General features: G+C 44.1%; 1 protein-coding gene across 14 annotated transcripts in view; it reads right to left on the bottom strand.

Annotated features, from left to right (window-relative positions):
- Positions 1-20,880, bottom strand: part of LOC120898368 (protein groucho) — a 183,847-nt gene that overhangs the window by 111,363 nt on the left and 51,604 nt on the right. The window lies entirely within an intron of this gene.

The raw sequence follows: 20,880 nt of genomic DNA, 5'->3' as shown, positions 1-20,880 counted from the left end.
GGATGGCGGCCGCCTGCTGCCGCCGTCACGCCCTCCTCTCTCCTGTATACAGAATGGTGGTGAAAAAGTGGCAAAACCGAGGCGTACTCGGGTGTGGAAAATCCGTATCCCTTTCCCCCTACTTATTCGAATCATTGATGGAACGGTCAGAGTTTTATCCCGAGCGCTGGAAAAGAATTCATTAGTGGGGTGGGAGGAATACCCAACGAGAGCCACAGCAAACGCGGGAAACCGAGAGAACCGAGGAAAGGAAAAATAAATAAAATCAAGCAAAAGGAAAACGAGGGTCATTCAAATAAATTACCGGTGTCTTTTTCCGAGCTCCAGTTTCGGATGTTTTCTGAACGGGAGGGCCCTTCCTCCCTTCCTCCCATCGAACCGCTGTGTAGCCGAACTATAGGCACTGGTTGTTGTGCGCGGCAGCTCTTTTTGGAATGCAACCGTTTGGGGTGTTGTTTTAGCAGCACTAGGGGCACCTTCTTCATCCATTTGCAAGCGTCCATTTGCATTGGCCATTCATAAGCAATGATTGTAAAATGAAATTAATCAATTTCGACCAGCCAGCTAGTGCTCGAACTGCATCCACTGTGCGCGCGCGTGTGTGGCAGAAAATCTCAAATTCCGTGCCCCTCTCTCGGCGGCGTCGGTATTCCTGGCTGAAAAATAGTCCCACTCGAAACCGTACAACAGACACAACGGGTGCGAACGTGTGGAAACTGAATTTTACGGAGTGAAAAACAATTTTAATCACGTTTGCTTAACTTCATCTCTGCACTGTGTGTATGTGTGTGCACGGATCGGCTTCAGTTCCGTTTTCGGCCCATTCCACACACACACACACACACACACACAGTATTGGGAAGGCGGCGCCGAACCCTCACCTGCCACCTCAGGTCTTCTCTCTGCCATGTTTTCCAGTCCAATAAAAAGCAGAATGAGGAATGGATGGGGGGGAAGAGGAGGCAAAACGTCCCTTTCACGCGCCACATGACGGTGGCCGAATATTCACCATTTCGAAGTGATTTCATTTTGCGGATTTCAAAGGACCGACACCCCTTCCTCCACCCGCCACAGCTCTTGTACCTTTCTCTTTACTTCTCCACCTTCTCGATTTTGCCAGATTTGATCAAGGCAACATCGTGCGAAGCGGGAAATCGTTCGGAGTGGAGGGTGGAAAAGCAACGAAAGCAAATCCGGGCAACCACCCCCCGGGGGGTGTAGAAGCGGGTAGAAGCAACTCCGGGAGTGAGACGTCAGAATAAATGAAAACAGTACGGTGCATAAAACGAGATCATCAACAACCAGCAGCACTGAGGGAGAGTTTCTCCCCAGTTTCGAAGCGAATTCGGTGATCAGAGCAATCAGATTGTTTGTGTGCGTATACGTGTGTGTGTGTTCAGTCGGTGAGAAGGGTTCAACGGATGAGGCAGGGAAGCAGCAGGTTCAAACGACCATACCACTGCCGAGTCGTTTTGCGTTAATTAGCTCTTCAGCACTCATCCGGCCGACCGACCAGAGTGTCGGAGGGATGCCAATGATGAAAATATACGACTAACGATTTGAATACCACCCGGGCCAACCCCAACTAGACGCTGTTCAAACCCGAACCGGGGGGTCAAATACGAAACCGTAAACCATCTCCGCAGCACACAACAACCCTTCGGAGGCGATCAGCCAACACACCATTGACGCGTGTGACCACGAGGATACAATCAGTACTTCTGCTGTCCGGCCCAAAGGAAAGGAATTGATTCGAGCTCCTGATGTACAGAGGGTTTGTTTCTTGTCCTCTGCCGTCCTGCAAAACCTGGGGTGGAAAATTCGAATAAAATGGGACCCAAATTGCTAAAACGCATACGGTGATTAAACGAAATGTGTGTTCTCGGCACACACACACACACTGAGCCATAAAATCTCGCAGAATTCGTTTGAAAATTTGCTAAACAGCCTTATGCGTTACAGTGTGTTGCGAAATGTTGACGAGATCGCTTTGATTTGCAGTTACAGGTATACGAACATCAATAGCAAACCTTTGAATATTGCTTCATGATTTTAAAACTAGAACTAGATTTCAATGCCAATTTTTAGTCTAAAAAATCAAGTCTTTTTCATCTATTTTAACACCACTTTTGCAAATTAATTGCAAATTGCAAATTTTCTGATACCCATTTACAAATTAAAAAATAAGTTGACAATGGCGAAAAAAGCAAGATTGACTTTTTTCAAACATGTTTTAGTAAGTTCTAGTCACAATTGCTTGACATGGTGCTCTTGTCCCCAATGCCACTACTTATGACAAGTAAGAAAAACTCGGGCTGCGCTAGTCCGTTGTTTATTTGTCGTCTATTTAAAGGGAATGTACTTCGTATCCTTAAACAATGTTCTCATTTGTCTTTCTTTTTCCTTTTCTCTGTCTCTCTCTCTCTCTCGCTCTCTCTCTCTCTCTCGCTCTCTCTCTCTCTCTCTCTCTCTTTCTCTAAATAATGTTTACTCAATAATGTATACATTTTGGCATATTTTTATGTTTTCTTGTTGACAATAACTAAAAAATTCTTAATTGCAATCATTGCTTACATTTCGATACAAACATTTCACATATGTTTACAGCAAGAATAACAATTAAAATTCTTAAAAATACAATTTATACAAAAATGCAATTCTTATTTATTTAAAAAAAACCCTCCCTTAATGCGACTGACTTCATCACAATAGACTTTTGTCTGTCAATCACTGTACAACTTGTGACGCAAAGGGCGTAAATAACAGGTCGTCTCCTAAATAACCTCCCCTTGTTAAATCGACATTCACCACACCACAAGACTCAAACACACGCGCGCATACACACACACGTGTCCGGAATTGTGCAAACCGACAACGTCGTCCGTCAGAGCGTCCGTGGCATGTGTCCTCTCCCAGGACAGCGCCAAGCCACCTTCGCCGCACTTATCCTTTTCCGTTCGATACCTTTGGGAAATGAATGACTTTATCGGTGGCTTGTGTTTGAATATGCTGCTCAGTACACATCAAGGATGACACAAGGGACATTACAGAAGGCGGAACCCAACGCGGAATACATTCCGCCGACACCGATTTCGAGATCAGTCGATGGAATATTTATTGCCAAATTTCACGCCATTCGCAATGGCTGCACACACATGCTGCTTTCGCGTGCGATTCGATTTTGCAAAATTCATTCCCGCTCGCGTAGACATCTTTATGTGTGCACTGTTTTATGGATTGTTTTGAATATATACTGTTTTTTTTTTTTGTTGCTGGCATAAATTGCCATTTGTCACTAGCAATCGACACGCAGATTAAAATTGTATGCATAATGCATCGGCAGATAATGAAGATTGTTATTCTTCATTTGTATGGTAATTATGAAATTTAATACCATCACACTCACGCAGACACCACCAAGAGCCCCCTGCATTTTTTTTTTGTTTTTGTGTGATTTTGGTGTTCCTTCCGAACAGAAGCGCACATTGACACATTGGAATCTTCCTCCATTTCCTTCCCCTCCTTTTGCTCGCATGTTGCCAGTTAATAATTCAGGCAAAACACAATCATTTCCCATCTACATAATTGCATCCCGATCAGTGCTAAAGGCCAAAAACAACCCCTCGTCCCGAGTGCCCCCGAATGGCGTGATGAATCCACGCAGCTTGGCTTATTCTTTCTTTCCCGCTTGGTTCATATGTTCCGCAGGGGGAAATTCGATACGGCAATCAAGTCGTTACATGCGCTGTGTATCTTCCCCCAACAAAACCAAACGGCAAGGGCAAGCAGACGTACACAAACACACAAGCACATGGTCACATTTTCGATATTGAAATTGTGGCCTTATTTATCCCCTCGTTCAGCGGACCGTTTCCCAGTATAGTGCTCGTTTGCCCCTCGCCACTCTAGACACGCCATATACACGGGGTGAAATGGTGACGGACGCTCGGGGAGCACTGGGCGGGTGAGAGATGCCATAATGCACATCAAGCCGCCGGGATTGTAGCTGGGATTTGCTATGACACGGGGAATTATCCTGACCGACGGTGGTCCCGTGGGGACAATTCTCGAGGGGAAAAAACGGCCGACTCGTGCCCTTTCTCGAATGTTTGATGATGATGTTATGGTCGATGACATGTCCCCCTGGCCGTAAGTGGAAAATATGAAACGCAGTCCATCACCTGCCAGTTGCGAAGGGTGGAAAACGGAACAATATCCCGCGGCCGTGTGTGTGGGTGACAGTTGTAGGCTGATTGGCTTACGCTCCGAAGGGTCGAGTTGATGCAATATTGACAAATTTAGCATTCCATTGTTATGTTATTTGAGCGGTTAATTTGATTAGCACGATGTACGGTACTGCTTGTGTCGGAGAAAAAAGCGGAAGGAGAGGATATTACGTAGCTGCATCTTTTTATAGTACTAGTGCTGAGCGTTTATTTAACGAAACAAAATGAAATCTCACATTATGTCGTCACAAACCACATTTAAAAATTAATGATTGAAACCAAAGGATTCTTAAGAATATAAATAAAAAACAATGTACATCCTTGCTCACCACAATCCTTCAACCATAACTTCAAAACCACACCACCCACCATTGCTGCTGCTAATTACTTCATTGGGTCGCACGAGAAAGAAGATGAATACTCGTTCGAATGTGCTCACCAACTCTCCCCGGGGACTATATTTCCCCCGACACAGGGGGTATGGCATGTACTTCCAGCGAAAGCGTTGGCACCGTCGTCTCAACAGTTTAACAGCGTTACCATAAAACCAACTCCTAAAAACCACACCTCGACTTTCCTACGCTCGGTAATCTCATGCCCCCTGCTACAAACCCACCGCACCACCACCATTGGCTAAAAAGTTTACCAACGCCAATTTAATGCTTCACCGTCTTCTCCGTGGCACTGCCTTTACAGGGACGGCGGCCAAAATAAACACAACAAAGAACAACACACTCCAACAAACACAGAAACCGGCAGCGGCAGGCTCTTGCGCCTACATTTCCGCCAAGTTAACTTTCTCATCCCTGTGTGCGGGTTGTCGTACCATCCTCGTGGGTGTTTGCTACAGTTTTCCGGCACTAATCGAGGCTGCAACATTCTCCGCTCTGGTCTGGAGGAGAATCCTTCTTCTTCCATCGCACCGTACACAAACGGATCGTTTTCACAACACTAAAGGACTTTTTAGACACTGGCCTACTACTGCTATCCAGTACCCAAACAGTGAACAACCAGAGCAGAGAAACCGGACGGCATACACAGCACATAAAAAGCGGCCGGAAAATGCCCCCCGGGGGAGAAAATTAAACGACGCCAAAGCGAAAACACCTACGAGAACGACGACGAGGACGCGACGATGACAATGGTTAAAACGACACTTGGGGGGTTCATCTCCGTGCTAGACCCGCGAAGCATGAAGAAACATAGAGCCTTCTTTCCCCCCCGCGGATACCCGGACAGATTAGATAATAAACGAAGTGAAATTAATTAGCTTATCAACGTGCCCGGAATGGTTGAGCGGTTCGGTAAAACATCCCCGCCCGGGTGGATTAAAAACAGCCAGCAAAATGACAACAACGGAGAGTGATGGTGGGTGAACGGTGGCGCTTACGGGAAAGACTACAAAGGTTAGAGCCTTTACAAGGGTAAACAAACGAGGAGTTCACGCAGCAACGGGAACGACCTATGATTTGTGGAAGTAATAAAAAATAATCAATTAAAACTTGAAGAACAAGCGAAACACCAAAGTCCAAATGGTAATACAATATTATTTAAATGATTTATCGTTCTTAAAATGATACTGAATGTTCAAGATTAAGAGTTTAAAGCATGATACAGTGACGCTTCATATACAATAGTGATGGGAAAAAAATGAAGTTTTTGTCGGAATCGATTCCGGCTAGCTCCACAGTTTTCTGAAATCGATTCCGGATAGTAGGTACGGAGTCAGTGTCCGGAATCGGTTTCCGAATTGGCTCCGGAATCGGAATCGGTTCCGGAATCGAAATCGACTTTCGAATCGGAATTGCCTCCTAAATTAGAATCGGCTACCAAACGGAGTCAGTTTCGGCATCGCCATAAAAATAGGCATTTGGGTCCAATCATACTACGTGTTGATAACCGCAAAAAATCCAAATTTGATTGTAAAAGATCCATTCTTATGGAGATTCCCGGACTGATTTCGCTTCTAAAACTTCGTTTTTCAATTCAAGAACAAGTTAACATTCTGGAGCTAATTCTATTTCTGGAGTCCATTATGATTCCGTTATCGGGGCAAATTGCGATTCCCTGGTCAATTCCGATTCCGGAGCCGATTCTGATCGCGGAATCGATTCCAGAGTCGACTCGGGATTCGGCTCCGGAGTCAACTACGGAATCGGCTCGGGAGTCAATTCCGGAATCGGCTCGGGAGTCAATTCCGGAATCGGCTCGGGAGTCAATTCCGGAATCGGCTCCGAAATCGACTACAGAATCGGAATCGAATCCGGAATCGGAATCGACTCCGGAATCGGAATCGAATCCGGAATCGAAATCGAATCCGGAATCGGAATCGAATCCGGAATCGGAATCGACTCCAGAATCGAGTAGGTACGATTTCGAGCTCCCATCACTAATATACACCATTGTTACGTTACGTTTGCCTTAATTCTCTAATTTTAACCTAAAAAAAGATATTAACAGATATGAAGGTGTAGTGAATAGGATAAACCAAAAACCACTGCGATTCGTTCCATTTTCGCTATCATTTACGATTATACATAATATATTTTGGAAAAGTGTCCCGTCCTGCTTTTCCCAATAGTGGAATTATGCGAATGATTGCGGTTGATTCGACGAAGTACCGATTGACGAGTCTGTGACGAAAATGGCGATGAAATTTCCCTTTCCCAGCCACACCACCATCATCATCATCATCAGTAGTAGCGTCAACAACAACAACAACAACAACAACAGTACCATCATCGTGCAAGTAGAAGGCAGGAACTCTTACACAGTTATACACACGCCATGCCATTTCAGGCGTATCTCTTTCGCCTCAAGTGGTGCATGCCGTGTCACTTGTTAGACGGTTTCTTAGCAGCGTCTGATAAACTCTTGACGTGAAACAACTTCCTTTCCTTTCCACAGTGCTGATCTCCTATCACATTCCCATCCCGCTGTGCCGCCGTTGTATGCTTGCGGTTTTACATTCCACCCGTGCCGGTTCCGGTGGTTCAAACTGCCGCCCCAAAGCCTCTACCCACTCTATCTCTTGACATTGGTGTTTCTGGTGTCTAGCTTTTGGAGGCTCCTTTTCACGCCGAATACGCAAGACACAGCAGTTGCAGCCGCGCACCAAACACCTTTTCACCTTGCGTCTTCTCCAACACACCCCCCACACATACAACAAAAGTTTGGCTTTCGACAGTTTGTGGTTCGGCTAGCCCGTCCTACGCAATCCCTGCAAGCCGCGCGTCTTGCTTCGCCGTAAACCCGAAACATCTAACAACTTGACGATAAACCAGGATCTTTCCATTTTCTTACCCCCTTAGCAGCGTATCACGGAAGTTTTAGAAACTCGTCCTATGTTGGGACGAGTCTTGTTCTCTCGCTCTCTCTCTCTCTCCTTACAAGAATGTTTCGGTGGTTGCGGTACTACCAGCAGCTCCTGTTCCCTTGTTCTCAGTTGCGCAACCAGAATCCTTTCGACGTTTTGAAATTTAACCACTCGCCACTATCACCACCATCACCATCAACACCACCACCCACCTTGAACCATCCTCAAACATCAACACCAACGGCAATCACTATAAGTTCTTCTTTTCGGGTTGCGGTTTCATGCCATCAAGCTGTGCGACGTATGCGGTTTGCTATGAACATCAAGCAGTGCGTAGCTTTATTTAAGCTTTCCCCCTAAAGCACACAACCTTACGTACACACATGCACACATGTACACATGTTTGTTATAATATAACACGCATTTGGGATTGAATACATTCCAGAATGGAGCCTTTACGGTGGATTTTCTGGTTTTTTTCGTGCATTTGCAAGTGGAGTTCAGCGCATAATTTGAGGGTAATTTGATACGTGATCACGATGATGTCGTGAACTCTTCTCAGTGATTGAAATTTCAAGAAAATTCACGCATTAATAAAAGGAAAAAATACATAATTGCATTACATTTGTCGCGGGTAATTGATAAATGGCTACATGTTTGTGGTTTGGAAGGAAAGAAATAAATTTTGCATGTGCCTACGACACAACGAATAGGCATTTGATTGCATTTTTTCCGATCGAAAAGTCAACACTTCATGCTAGTTGACATGATGACATAAATTGCTGATTAATTATAAGCAGTAAGATGCCACACATCAAAAGATATTATTGTTCATACACATACTTTACGCTATTGAAATCAATCAACACCAAGGATTGTCCACTTTGCTGCTCGATAAAGCAGGTCAAACTTTATCCCATTCAGCCGAGTGACAGCAGCTTCGATTCCTTGAGCATCGCGCCAATATGGCCAACTAGCCAACCGAAGCCGCCCACCCAAGGCAAAGTGGTTTGTTTCTCCATTTCTTCCCCAATAACCCGGCGAAGCAACACCCTCCTTCCTTCGACAGCAAAACTTTGTCTGCTCTGCCTGTGAATACACAGTGGTGAGGAGCTTCCTTCCCATTTTCACCACCGACGAAGCAACACACGCTCTGTCGCTTTTGTGGAAAATCTGAAAATCCATCCACCGCTCACCTCGAGCGTTTGTCTCGAGCACAGCAAATCCGGTTGATTAGGATGCTGGCGTACCAGATGATGAGGTGGTGGTATGCGAGCAAAGCACGACGAATTGTCTCTCCGGCCAAAGCGCGGAGAAGTGATTTCGCGTAGGACGGCCAAACGAAACCACACGGGGAGGCCAGGGCGTCGAGCGGAAATGTGGGATCAACGAAAATCAACCTGAAATGCCAACGGAGGGAGGGAGTGGTGTTATTTGGAGGAAAACCTCATCATCACTCCCGAACTGATGCCCCGCGATGGCGACTGCCGGGCCAGAATCGCGCAAGGGCAAATGGAAAGGAAACGGAACCGCCGGGACAAGCTTTGAATATTTAATCACCTCGGGTGCCGCACTGGGTGGTTTGGCGCTCTTGTGCGCTCTTGTGCTTGTGCCCGGCCAACCCGACCCGCGGCCCCAATACCCAGAAGGAAAATGGTTGAACGGTTGAAAGTGGGAATGAAAATTTGTTTGAAATGAGACACCACCTACCACCCCACCCATCCACATCCCAGCCGGGGGAGGACGAAATGGCAAAAGGATCTCGATGGCAATCTCTTCCCATTCCCGAGCGTGGGGGCGGAAGGGAGAAGTGTGCCGGCAGTATGCAAATTCTCGGTCGGAGGTGAAATTAACCATACAAATTAGAATAATATACACCGACGGGCGACGGAAGCGAATATAAAGGACGAGGTTGGTGAGCGCCAAAATGGACGAAGAGTCGTCGTGGACTCGTGGATGAGATCCGGGGGGGGGGGAGTGGATTGTGTGAGGAAAAAGTACCTAAAAACACCAAAACCGGAACACACTCGTCGCTTTTCGCCGGGCGGGGAAACGTAGCTTTCGAGCACCCGCAAGCATTTAGACTTTCAGGCGGTGGTTGGTTCGCGCGGATCGAGTTTCTGTGACGGACGACGTGCAAATGTCGCGTCGTCACTAAGCAGGTCACACCACACACACCACATACCCCACACTCCGTCAACGGCAGAAGGATGACGGGGAACCGTTACGCTACTTTAGACGACTTCATTTTCAGACGAATTATTTTTCGCTCACGCTGCTAGGTTGAGGTGGCAAACGTGGGCAAGACAAGCTGTTCGTGAAATGTACGACCCGTTGACAGGCGCAACTGATCGGATGTGTTTTTAGCAGTTTTTTTTTATTAAATTCAATCCAATTCAATTTAATTCAATTTAATTTTATTTTATTTTATTTACTGATCTAACAAAAAGTTATAGTGTATTGTTGTATACTCCAAGAAGACGTTGAAATTGATTTTTTTTAAATTGCATGTTAAACCCTTAAAATGTCGTCTTCGCAGCCTAAACAGGAATTTTTTAAAGTAACAAAAAAAAACAATACAAAACGAAAATGAAAAAAAAACAAATCCAAACATGTTGCAGTAATTAGGTGCCCTCCGACAATACTATTTCTACTCGAAAATCTTCATCTTGCAAACTGTCTCCCTGTGAAGGGGACAACAAAACTTTCACTTGTTACTGATCACCATGAAAATATTTGCCGGCATCGCGAATGAAATGGTTTAAAATTACCGATCATTAAAATAACCATATTTGTTAAAAACTGCTCGGTATTCACATCGCAAACTTCGGGGAGGTACTTAGAGTCTTTTAGTCAACTGGTTTTATCTTTATTAACAAATACATAATTTTAGGCGAGTCATTTCAGGCGAGATGACTTCAAACTATCAAATAGGAGCTAGACCCTTTATTTATAGCAACTGCAACAAACACGTTGAATACAAATACAAATTGACAATCGTTTATTGTACTGCTCGATTTTTTTACTGTTTTGTTACTGTTTTTTACTGTCGTTAGCTATTTTAACGATCGTTTATTTTAAGATGAATAAACAACAAATCGGCAGTCGTGGGGAAAAAATTCGTGGCAAAAGAATCGTATCGTGTAAGGGCTTCTATTGACTTTCCAAAACCAAACTTTGCATAACATAATAGATAATCCGATTTCAGATTGTTTCTCATTTCTAAAAGCAAGAAAGAAAAAAGGGTTCCATTTGTGTTTTTCCGTCGATGAAAGAATGTGATTTGTAGATCACTTTTCTTATTTTTATTATAATAAAACATTCGCAAAAAGCGCACTGATTGATTTGTTACTTGTTCTCTTCGTTCAAAAACTGATACGTTATTGGCCAAATTACTTTTTTTCAACAACGGATATTGTACAATGAAAGACAAAGCCCTACCACATGCATTAAACAGTGCACAATGTTAATATAAACCTTTTAACACAATTTGGCTTCCACTTGATTTTGACATCAAAAACACATCACGCACAATAATGATGATCTACACCTTGCGTACATGCGACATTTATTTCCGCACTTGCAACTCCCCATTCAACAGTGTGGCTCATTTCATTACCACCAGACGACACCTACACCTTCACCCTGCCCACGTGACTGTCACTAAGTCAACCAAACCGACCGATAAATAATTACGCACCGCGGTGGTGAGTGCCGAGCCCGGGAATGGAAAATGTAATAATTTAATTACCATTTTGCTGCGGCATGGAATGGGCGGCATCGAATGTCGGAATGCGCAGCAAACCACCAACCACCACCAATACTCTCTCTCTCTCTCTCTCTCTCTCTCTCTCAAACTCTCGGGCGACAGAGCTCGCGCCCACTGAATGTTGGCCGCAAATCAGTAATTATCAATCATTCATCTGGCGTGATTGCCACATTATTTCTCATTCGCTTGCCCGACGCTTGCGACGACGATGATGATGATGATGATGATGATGAAGGTGACAGAGTCTGCTAAAGTGTGTGGTTGGGTTGGGTTTCGACTGACGCGAATGGTGGATCATCGGGTACCCTTTTTGTGACGAATGGAACAGGTTCCAGTTTCAAAAGAATGCATTGTTAATAGTACTGTCTCGTCGAACAAAGCAATTTAAAAATTGAAGTGAACACACATTTTTATTTGTAACAAGAATTATAAAAAAATCGTTTCAACACACGTAAAAAAACATGTTCCAAATGGCTCAAAACAAGAAAACAATTCAACACGACATTTTTTCATTCTAGAATTTAAAAAAAAAGTATCAAATTTATGCCATAATGCATTGTCGCGCAATGAATTATGCATTCTCCATTTTCATATGAATTTTTTACACGCTTACATTTTACCTTCTTCGTGCCCTACAGGTATTAGACGAACTGGAGTGTTGGGATTTTCTTCGCAGTCTCATAGCAATGCGTAAAACCTGTTATGCGATATTTCTACCAACACCGACCTGGGTTGTCCAGAGAGGGCAAAGAGATGAGAGTTCGAGCTTCGAATTAATTTGTGACGATTTTACACACACAGTTTCTCCTGCCCGCGACCAACAAACTGGTCCTTTTACCGTTCGTAGGGCTTCCGACCACTATCACCAGGCACGAATTATGACCGCTCGTTGTGTTTCGCGACTTTGTTGCAGCGCCATTCGATCTAATTGACTGGAGTGAACACGAACGAACGCGGACGGGCGCGCGAACGCAGCGCGTTGGCCATTTTAATTGCCAGCTGCTTTTATTGGTTTTTAAGTAATTTATTCATTCACTTTACAAAGCGTCATGTTATGTTATTGCGTTCATCTCATGCTCACACCCTTCGTACGTCCCCGTACGCGCGCGCGGGACGGCCCGCAATTGCAGCGGAAAATGCATTGCAGCAGCACTTCGCGCGCGGCTGCCACACCGTAATTGGGTGTATTAAATTAAACTGGTGTGAAACGATTAATGCCACAACGGTTGTGTGTTTGTTTGTCCGTTCGATTACGTGTATGGGTGTGTGTGTGTGTGCGTGTCAGTGCGATGGGAGGGGTGATCATGTTTTGCGCTACGTGTGATCCGGTTTTGTGGTGGTTTTCCTTTTTTCAAGCGCATACTGGCGGGCAGGCTTGTTGAGTGAACTAATGGAATAGCGTAAAGTTGGCTGTTATACCCTCTTCCTCCATTGCCTGATTGATGTGGCATCATCTCACTCACCGCGAAATAGTATCTATTTGTAGTGTTTAAACCAGTTTGATGTTTCATCAATAGGCGCTTAACACACAAAAACAAAACAAAAAAACAAACAGATTTAATTATTTGTGTCTAATAATGGAAATTGAATTTTCAATGTTTACAGAACAATAAAGTTATAAACAAAAGACAAACAAGACTGATCCGTGTAGTTTTAATAAAAGCATAACGTTCCACAGGGATATTTCAAAGCAATCAACATAAAAAACGTCCCTTAAAATAACGAGTTCGTTCACACCCCAACCAGTACACCACAATTTATCGTGGTTACGCCCAACATTCGATTCACAGTGTAGTAACAATTGCGACAAATTTTTCACAAACACCATTATTGTGACATCAATGAGAATTGTAGTAAATACAATGTAAACAGTTCTACAAACATGTGTTGAGGGCAGATATCTAGCTTCTCGCTATTTATTTAATATATTTATTTAGAGTAAAGGGATTTTGCTAGCTATTTTCACATTTCGTTTTAACCTGATCAAAAATATATATTTTTGTTTGAGTTGCATGACATGACAACATGATCATGTATGTTGGTATGATTCCTAAAAGGACGACCTCGGAGAAAATCGATCCAAACCTGGCAGGACATGTCTAGACCAGCGATCGGCAAAGTACGGCCCGCGAGCTTTGATTTCGACATGGCGGCTCTTAACCGTTCATATGGTCATTTGTATAACTTTCCTACATGTTTACTCTTGGCTACTCTATTTAACTCTTCACGAGGAACTCTGCGAACATTGTTGTAAAAATTATCTCCTTCGGTCGCAAAGTTTGTCTAAGTCTAGACAATTTCACAATCCGGGAAACTTAAGGATAATTCACATATATTTTTGTGTCGTTAATATGGCAGGCAAAACAAATACATGTCAAATATCAGTTATTGTAAATTATTCTTAATCATAAAAAAAAGAACATTAATACGTTGGAAACCCCCAGCTACTCTTGAAAACATCCTTTTAACCGGTTTATATTTCTAAAGATTTATTTTCAAAATTCAAATTTAGCAATTTTGATGCTTTGAGAGTTACGGCTTCACTGCGCACCTTTTTGCATAAACATAATAAACATAAGACAAAAAAGAACATGTGTTACCCTTTGAACAGTCAAAGTGAATAGCATCTAAAATTACCATAAAAATCATTTCATGAATGTCGCAAGCGACAATGTTCGGAAATAACGTCTAAATCACGAAAAATTAAAAAAAAAGAACCGTTCGAAACAAGTCCAGGCCAAAACATGTTGCGCAAAAGCAATCAATAGCAAACACATTTACACCTTCAAACGATCGTACCTTCAGGCGTCATGTCATTATTTTCTGGCTTTGTCAACGGTTGGACTTTCAAATTGTTTAACAAACGACCACATTGTGCTTGCGCTATCGTACTCCACGATTGCGTCCTCTGTGACCTGCCAACAAAATACACGCCGGAACGAAGCGTCAAAAAAACACACACAACTCTACATAGTTGCAGCGCCATTGTGCATCCATCAGGAGCAACATCTCGGTGGGAAAGTCAATATAGCTATACACACTGAAAGCAAAACAGTTCCGCGCGAACTCATTACATTGTAAGCGCTGCAACGTGAAATGCACTTTCTTTTTTATTCGATATCTAGCTTCCATGCAGTAGCGCAAAAGCACAGTTAGCGAAACAAAGCGGATAGTTGAATAACCCGCCGCAGTCAATTTATCATCATTCCCAGAGCTGACGGCGCCTGACGACGATGACTCAATTTGCCTGCTCTACTACGGTACCCTCCCGCGTTCGCCGGTACATTAACCACCACTAAGCTCCACCCCCACCCCTCCCCTCATCAGCGGTGTCCCGAGTACCTACACTTGCGGAATGTGCATTGTGCATCAATTGCGGTAAATACCAGCCACCTAATCATCTGCGTTCACACAATTCCAGAAGCTCTTTTACTGCTACGAGTTGCAGGGCGCCACCCTCCTCCACCCCCTTCCCACCCCACACTCTCTAAAAGCTCGCTGCTCAGCCATTTTGCGGCCACCCTTCGTTGTGTGCGCGCTAGGCAGCGCAAGACGGACGCGAGGGACGACAGGCGAACACCCGAGATTGAATGTCCCGGCCGAGGGGACGTCCCGATCGGGTGGGGAATCATTTAATTGGCGAGAAGCATTACGAAATAATACACCCCCCCCCTACCCACAAATACACACACAGACACACTCTACGATACTCAACCGGATTGCATTGTCGAGTTGGGCGAGCAATAGGGAAGGGAGATGCGATCGGAAGTGTCTGAGCATCATTAGCATACCATGCATGCAATTACGGTGCAATTGCACCGGACAGGGTGAAGCACTGGGGGGAGCGGGGGTGCAGCTGGGTGAACAACTTAAAGCGTCAGGGCGTCAATTATCTATGCACTTGGTGCAATTTGCAACGGGCCGGGAAATGAGCAAGCAGTACACAAAAAAGTAAAACAACAAAAACATTCAGCTAACCTTACCACCCCCGTCCAGCCCCCCCCCCCCTTACCCCTCTCACATACTAGGGTTGTGCCACCACAAACCACTCCAACCTGTCGATTGCGAAGCGATAACAATCACATGGGCAATTAATTATCTTAATGCATCAATTTCCACGCGTTTCCCACCATTAGACACAAGCGGCTGGACGAAGACAAAACAAAAACCGTTTACTAGAAATTCCACCCCGTTTGCACTCGCCACCCCTCTAATGCCCTGCACCAGACACAACTTGTAACAATTTGCAATTCTCCCCGCATCCGGTGTTTTCCACTCTGCCCTTTCGACGCTCGTGCTCGTGGAATGAGGCTAAGGTAGAAGCGAATCGATTCCGTTTGCGTTAGAGCGCTGCATGTCGGATGCATTAGTGCAATATCTCGATGAGGTCAGCACGATACGATCAGGTGACAGCTGTTCGGGACAAAGGTGAATGAGGAGAAGTGCTTTTGATGCTTGTTCATTGGAAAAGATAATTGTCCATTGTGCGAATTGGTGTCGTGACCCGCTCAAGCTTAACCATATTATTACTCAAAAAAAAACCCCTACTTGTGTAAATAACTTTACCCACATAACTCATGACTGTAAAAAAGGATAATGCTGTTAGTAAGTGATAGGAGAAAACCCGGTAGAACCGCTCAGAAACAAGTCGCTTAATACGGATTGCACAATTAGACGCAACATTCAGGACCATGCCACCGATGCGTGTGCTGCGCGCTTCTCTGAGGCCTTTGCAGAACACCCACTTGCGCCAATGCAAACACGTCCACATGACGACCAAGGAAAAAAAAAGAATGGCCAAAAATTGTTGAGTATGAGAAGTAGACGAATTGACACAAGTGTACCATAACCATACACACCTTGGTGGAAAACACGTGGATTGTGTAAACGGTCTGCGCGCGTCTGTACAAGCCGAGCGTGCGAGGGACCAACCAACAAGTCCATGTGCGAGTACATTCTGCAACAGATTACACTAACCAGCATTGTTTGAGTTTATTTTAAGGCAAAGTGGGAGGAATGGTTCACTTGAGGGCAAGAAGAAGGAAATAGCCCAACCAGTAGGCAACACATTTTCTGACGCATTTACTCAACATTGATTGTTTTGGTACACTGGAAGAAAAAAACATTTGTTGCTTGTTTAGTCGACTCAAACACTACCACCAACACTTATTCTTCCTACACTTACTGCTGTGTTAGTTGTAAAAGAGCGTAGTATTTATTTGAACCAAAAAAAATCGTTTAGCAAACTGTCCTAAATTTATTTCATAACAGTTAAATACACACAGAACCACGGTCATACAGTTATTTTTTTACCGAATTACTCATCCTCTTGTGTGCTGTGTCCACAAGCACCTCTTGTTGCGATGAGTCTGAGATTTTGAAGCTTTTATGTACACAACTGAAACATTTTAGCTGCCCATAGGAGGCCTAAAGAAGAAGAATTATTCATAAAAAAATCCATACTAAACATCCCTGTATAGACTTATGATGATGACCAGCCCACAATAATGATTTATGGCACTGGCAAATCACTGGTAAATAATAGTTTCATCAACTTGCCACGACACACACACTTCTTTCGAAAGTAAAGCGAAGTGCGGCCCCCATTAGAGCACTGGATCGATTAAATTGAGTGGTTCGTAATAAAACATAAAAAGTAACCCCCCAGCAGCTGAGCCCGGAAATCGGCCATGATTAATGTTGATAGCAATGCCAGCAAACATCGTTGCTGTTCGGGGCTATTGTTTGTTGGCTATCCATTAACGAATTTTCGCCCCCAGCTCACTCCTGTTGCTGCCTGTGGTGGGAGAATCAAAAGCAAGCGTTAATCAACGCATTGATTATCCACTTCTGAAGAAGCTTCTGGTGCACACAACCAATCTACCAGCCGCCATTAACTGCTCTCAGAATCGATTGGCGGTGTAAACGAGGATTATGATGCATCATCGTGACGATGACGATTTTTTTTTTGTGATTTACTTCTGATTTGTTCAAGCAAACATAAAATTTGATGTATACATTATATTCAAATAGCAAAAAATCTTAAAATATAGACAGCGCTTCATCATGCTTAGCATATAAAGATGTACCCCAGCCACAGAAAAGCCCACACCCACCACTATATCTCTCACAGTGGCGCAAACTGTTCTTCAAGTAAAGCCCAACCAACCCCAACAGAACACAACACAGATCGGCGGAAATTAATTTGAAAATGGTTTTGTTGTCTACCTGTCCACCGCACCATCAACACCGCCCGCACAAAACCAACCAGCTTCAGCTTTGGGGCGTACAAACACGCAAATAGCGCTTTTAACGTCAAACATGACAACCCCCCGCGCCATTTCAGTGTCGCATTCGCACGCGATTCAGCGCGCGCGATACGAAGTGCAGCGGAAGTGCATCATCCCTCGCACGTGCCCAGCACGGCGTTTGTGTGTGTTTGTGTATCGTACTCTCGCATTTACACACTCGCCTGCACAAACACAAAGCATTGAGGGGCGCATCGGAGCCAGCCACAGATGAATAGTACGGTGACAACGACGGTAACGGCGGTGGCGGCGACGGCAACAACACCCCAAGCGCCACCGAAGAGCTGCGGTGATTAAACACATATTTCTTCCCCACCATTAACCGACGGATTATACGACGGACATCAATTAGCATGCAATTTGCATAGATTACCGTGGTCAGTCAAACTCGTCGTACCCATATCGTCGTTCCCCTGCGCTCTGCACATCGAATCCCCGGCGCACATTGGCAGCGATCAAACCGAGTAAAAGCAAATACAAACACACACACACACACACACACACACACACACACACACACACACACACACACACACACACACACAAACACACACACACACACACACACACACACACACACACACACACACACACACACACACACACACACACACACACACACACACACACACACACACACACACACACACACACACACACACACACACACACACACACACACACACACACACACACACACACACACACACACACACACACACACACACACACACACACACACACACACACACACACACACACACACACACACACACACACACACACACACACACACACACACACACACACACACACACACACACACACACACACACACACACACACACACACACACACACACACACACACACACACACACACACACACACACACACACACACACACACACACACACACACACACACACACACACACACACACACACACACACACACACACACACACACACAGAAACACACGTGCGATGGTGAAGGCAGTAGGTAGGTTTAAATTATTTACTTCTACGCTCCAGCCAGCACGCACCACGAGACCGCGTCGTCTTTGCCGCTGCTGGAAGCCAATTAGCGGGCGCGCGTTTTGTAATCGGCTAATTGATAAACCGAGTGAAGAAAAGCTACTGTCGTATATTTATATACATTTTTTCATTAACATTATCATAGCGTCAGTTCCTTTTCACTTTCCATCCGATCGTCAATTAGCAAATGGGGATATTTTCGTTGTTTCATTCCCCCCTCGCTGTACTTTCGCAAGTGTTGTGAAAACTTTCCGTTTTTCAGAAAATCAAACGTCAGCTTACCTGTAATGAGAAGGAAAAATAGAAAAAGCAATTTAGTATTTCTTCATTCAACACATTGAGTGATATATTGTGGAACCATAGTATTGCCATTTCGAAGAACTGCCAAGCAGAAGATCATAGCTCAAGAGAATCATTAATTGCATTCGTAACGATAATAATTGTTGCTAATTCAGTTCATAAATCAATATCAATTTATACGTCACTAGCTGGCCTCGAATACTTTGTTATTCCCAAAAAAAACTAAAATATTACATCATTTCTTTGTTACTTGGGATAATTGTATCGTTGTATCCTTGCAGTATCCGATGGTCGAGTATAACCCCAGGCATCTTGGACCAAGTGTCAACAACAACAATCTTGTCCTTTGTATGGGAGTTAGAAAATTGCAATTAAATTAAGTTTAGTGTAACATCTGAAAATGATGTAAGTCTTCAAATCTATTCTTCTATCACCATAAGGTGTATAGTTTATTATATATTACATATTAAACAATATAAATAAACCTTTAAGATTATCATTATCAATATGACCCTTCCTTTATATGTTCTTACAATCTAAATGATTTTAAATAGTGATGGGTGAAGTGGGCAAAAATCCACTTCTATCCGGCTCCAAAAATATAGGAATCGACTCCGGAAGGTAGGTTCGACCAGCTGTCCAGAGTCGAAGTCGTCCGGAGTCTATAAAAACTCAACGAAACGATATAACGCCTCAACACCGACCGAGTCCAGGCGACTCCGACTCCAGTTTGATTCTGATTGACGGACGACTTCGGAGGACTTAAGACGACTCCTACTTCAGACGACATCGACTCTGGCCAACTTCGACTCTGGAAGACGACTTCGAATCCAACTCCGACTCCGGACGGCTCGGACTCCTACTTCATACACTTCCGGACGACTCCTACTTGGGACCTCACCGACAGCGGACGACTTTGTCTCGGATTCCGACTCCGGATGACTCCGTACGACTCTGAACGACTGCAGCTCCGGGAAGTACTAGTGTTTCCTATTTTATCGGAGTCGTAATCGGACAAACAAAAACTGTACTCAGATCGAAGTCGTGGGTGCGCTCCAGAGAGCACATCACTATATTTGACACATCAATATTACTTCCTTAAAACTCCCAGCTCCTTAAAGGTGACATATACAATGAATTAAAATAACTTGACGAGGTAATAAAACACAATAATTTTATTATCTCTTCTAATAGCATCAAAATTAATACTACTCAGTCCAATCAATAGAAAACCCTTCGACTGAACCCCTTGTTAACAAGTCTTCCAGAAAATATGTGTACCATTGCCGCATTTTAAAACCTTCACCTGAAAAAAACATGTACCATATGGTGCCCACACGATAGTAAACACGATAAAGAGGTCCATATTATTCCACCTTGTTTCGATTGGTCCAAAGTCCATGTGGTGATTAAATAGGAACGGCAAGCACCACACACACTCAACATGATCGAAAAAAGGGGTATTAATTGAAAAACGTACATTATCCAGAAGGTTCGAATTCGATCCCGACAATGAAGCCAAAAGCAATAAAACAGCTTGCTCTACTAGTGCACCCCAAACATGATAAAAACAGGTTGCATTTCGGCAATCACTTTCATTTCCTTAATGAGATAATGAACGAAAAGAGGAACAAGAGCAACCAGCAGCAGCAGCAAATGGAGCAACCTTTGTTTTTTTTTGCTCTGTCAGTTGCTCGTTTGCTTAAGCGCACAACCGAGACAGACTGTTGTAAATCATGGGGGCGAAATGATGGGCCCATTTTTACGTTTCCGGAAAAACACAGCTAGCCGGGAAAGCTGGAAAAATGTGAAGCAAGCTGAAAACATTATCATTACAAAAAAAAGGAAACCCATCTCATCTCCTCGCCGATTGCTAGTTGGCTGAAAACATAAGAGCATTCATCCCATCCGACCTCGCAGCCAAT

The sequence above is a fragment of the Anopheles arabiensis genome, chromosome 2 (genome assembly GCF_016920715.1).
Source record: "Anopheles arabiensis isolate DONGOLA chromosome 2, AaraD3, whole genome shotgun sequence".
NCBI classification, from domain to species: domain Eukaryota; kingdom Metazoa; phylum Arthropoda; class Insecta; order Diptera; family Culicidae; genus Anopheles; species Anopheles arabiensis.
The sequence above is the reverse complement of the archived record's forward strand: the minus strand, read 5'-3'. Positions and strand labels throughout refer to the sequence as shown.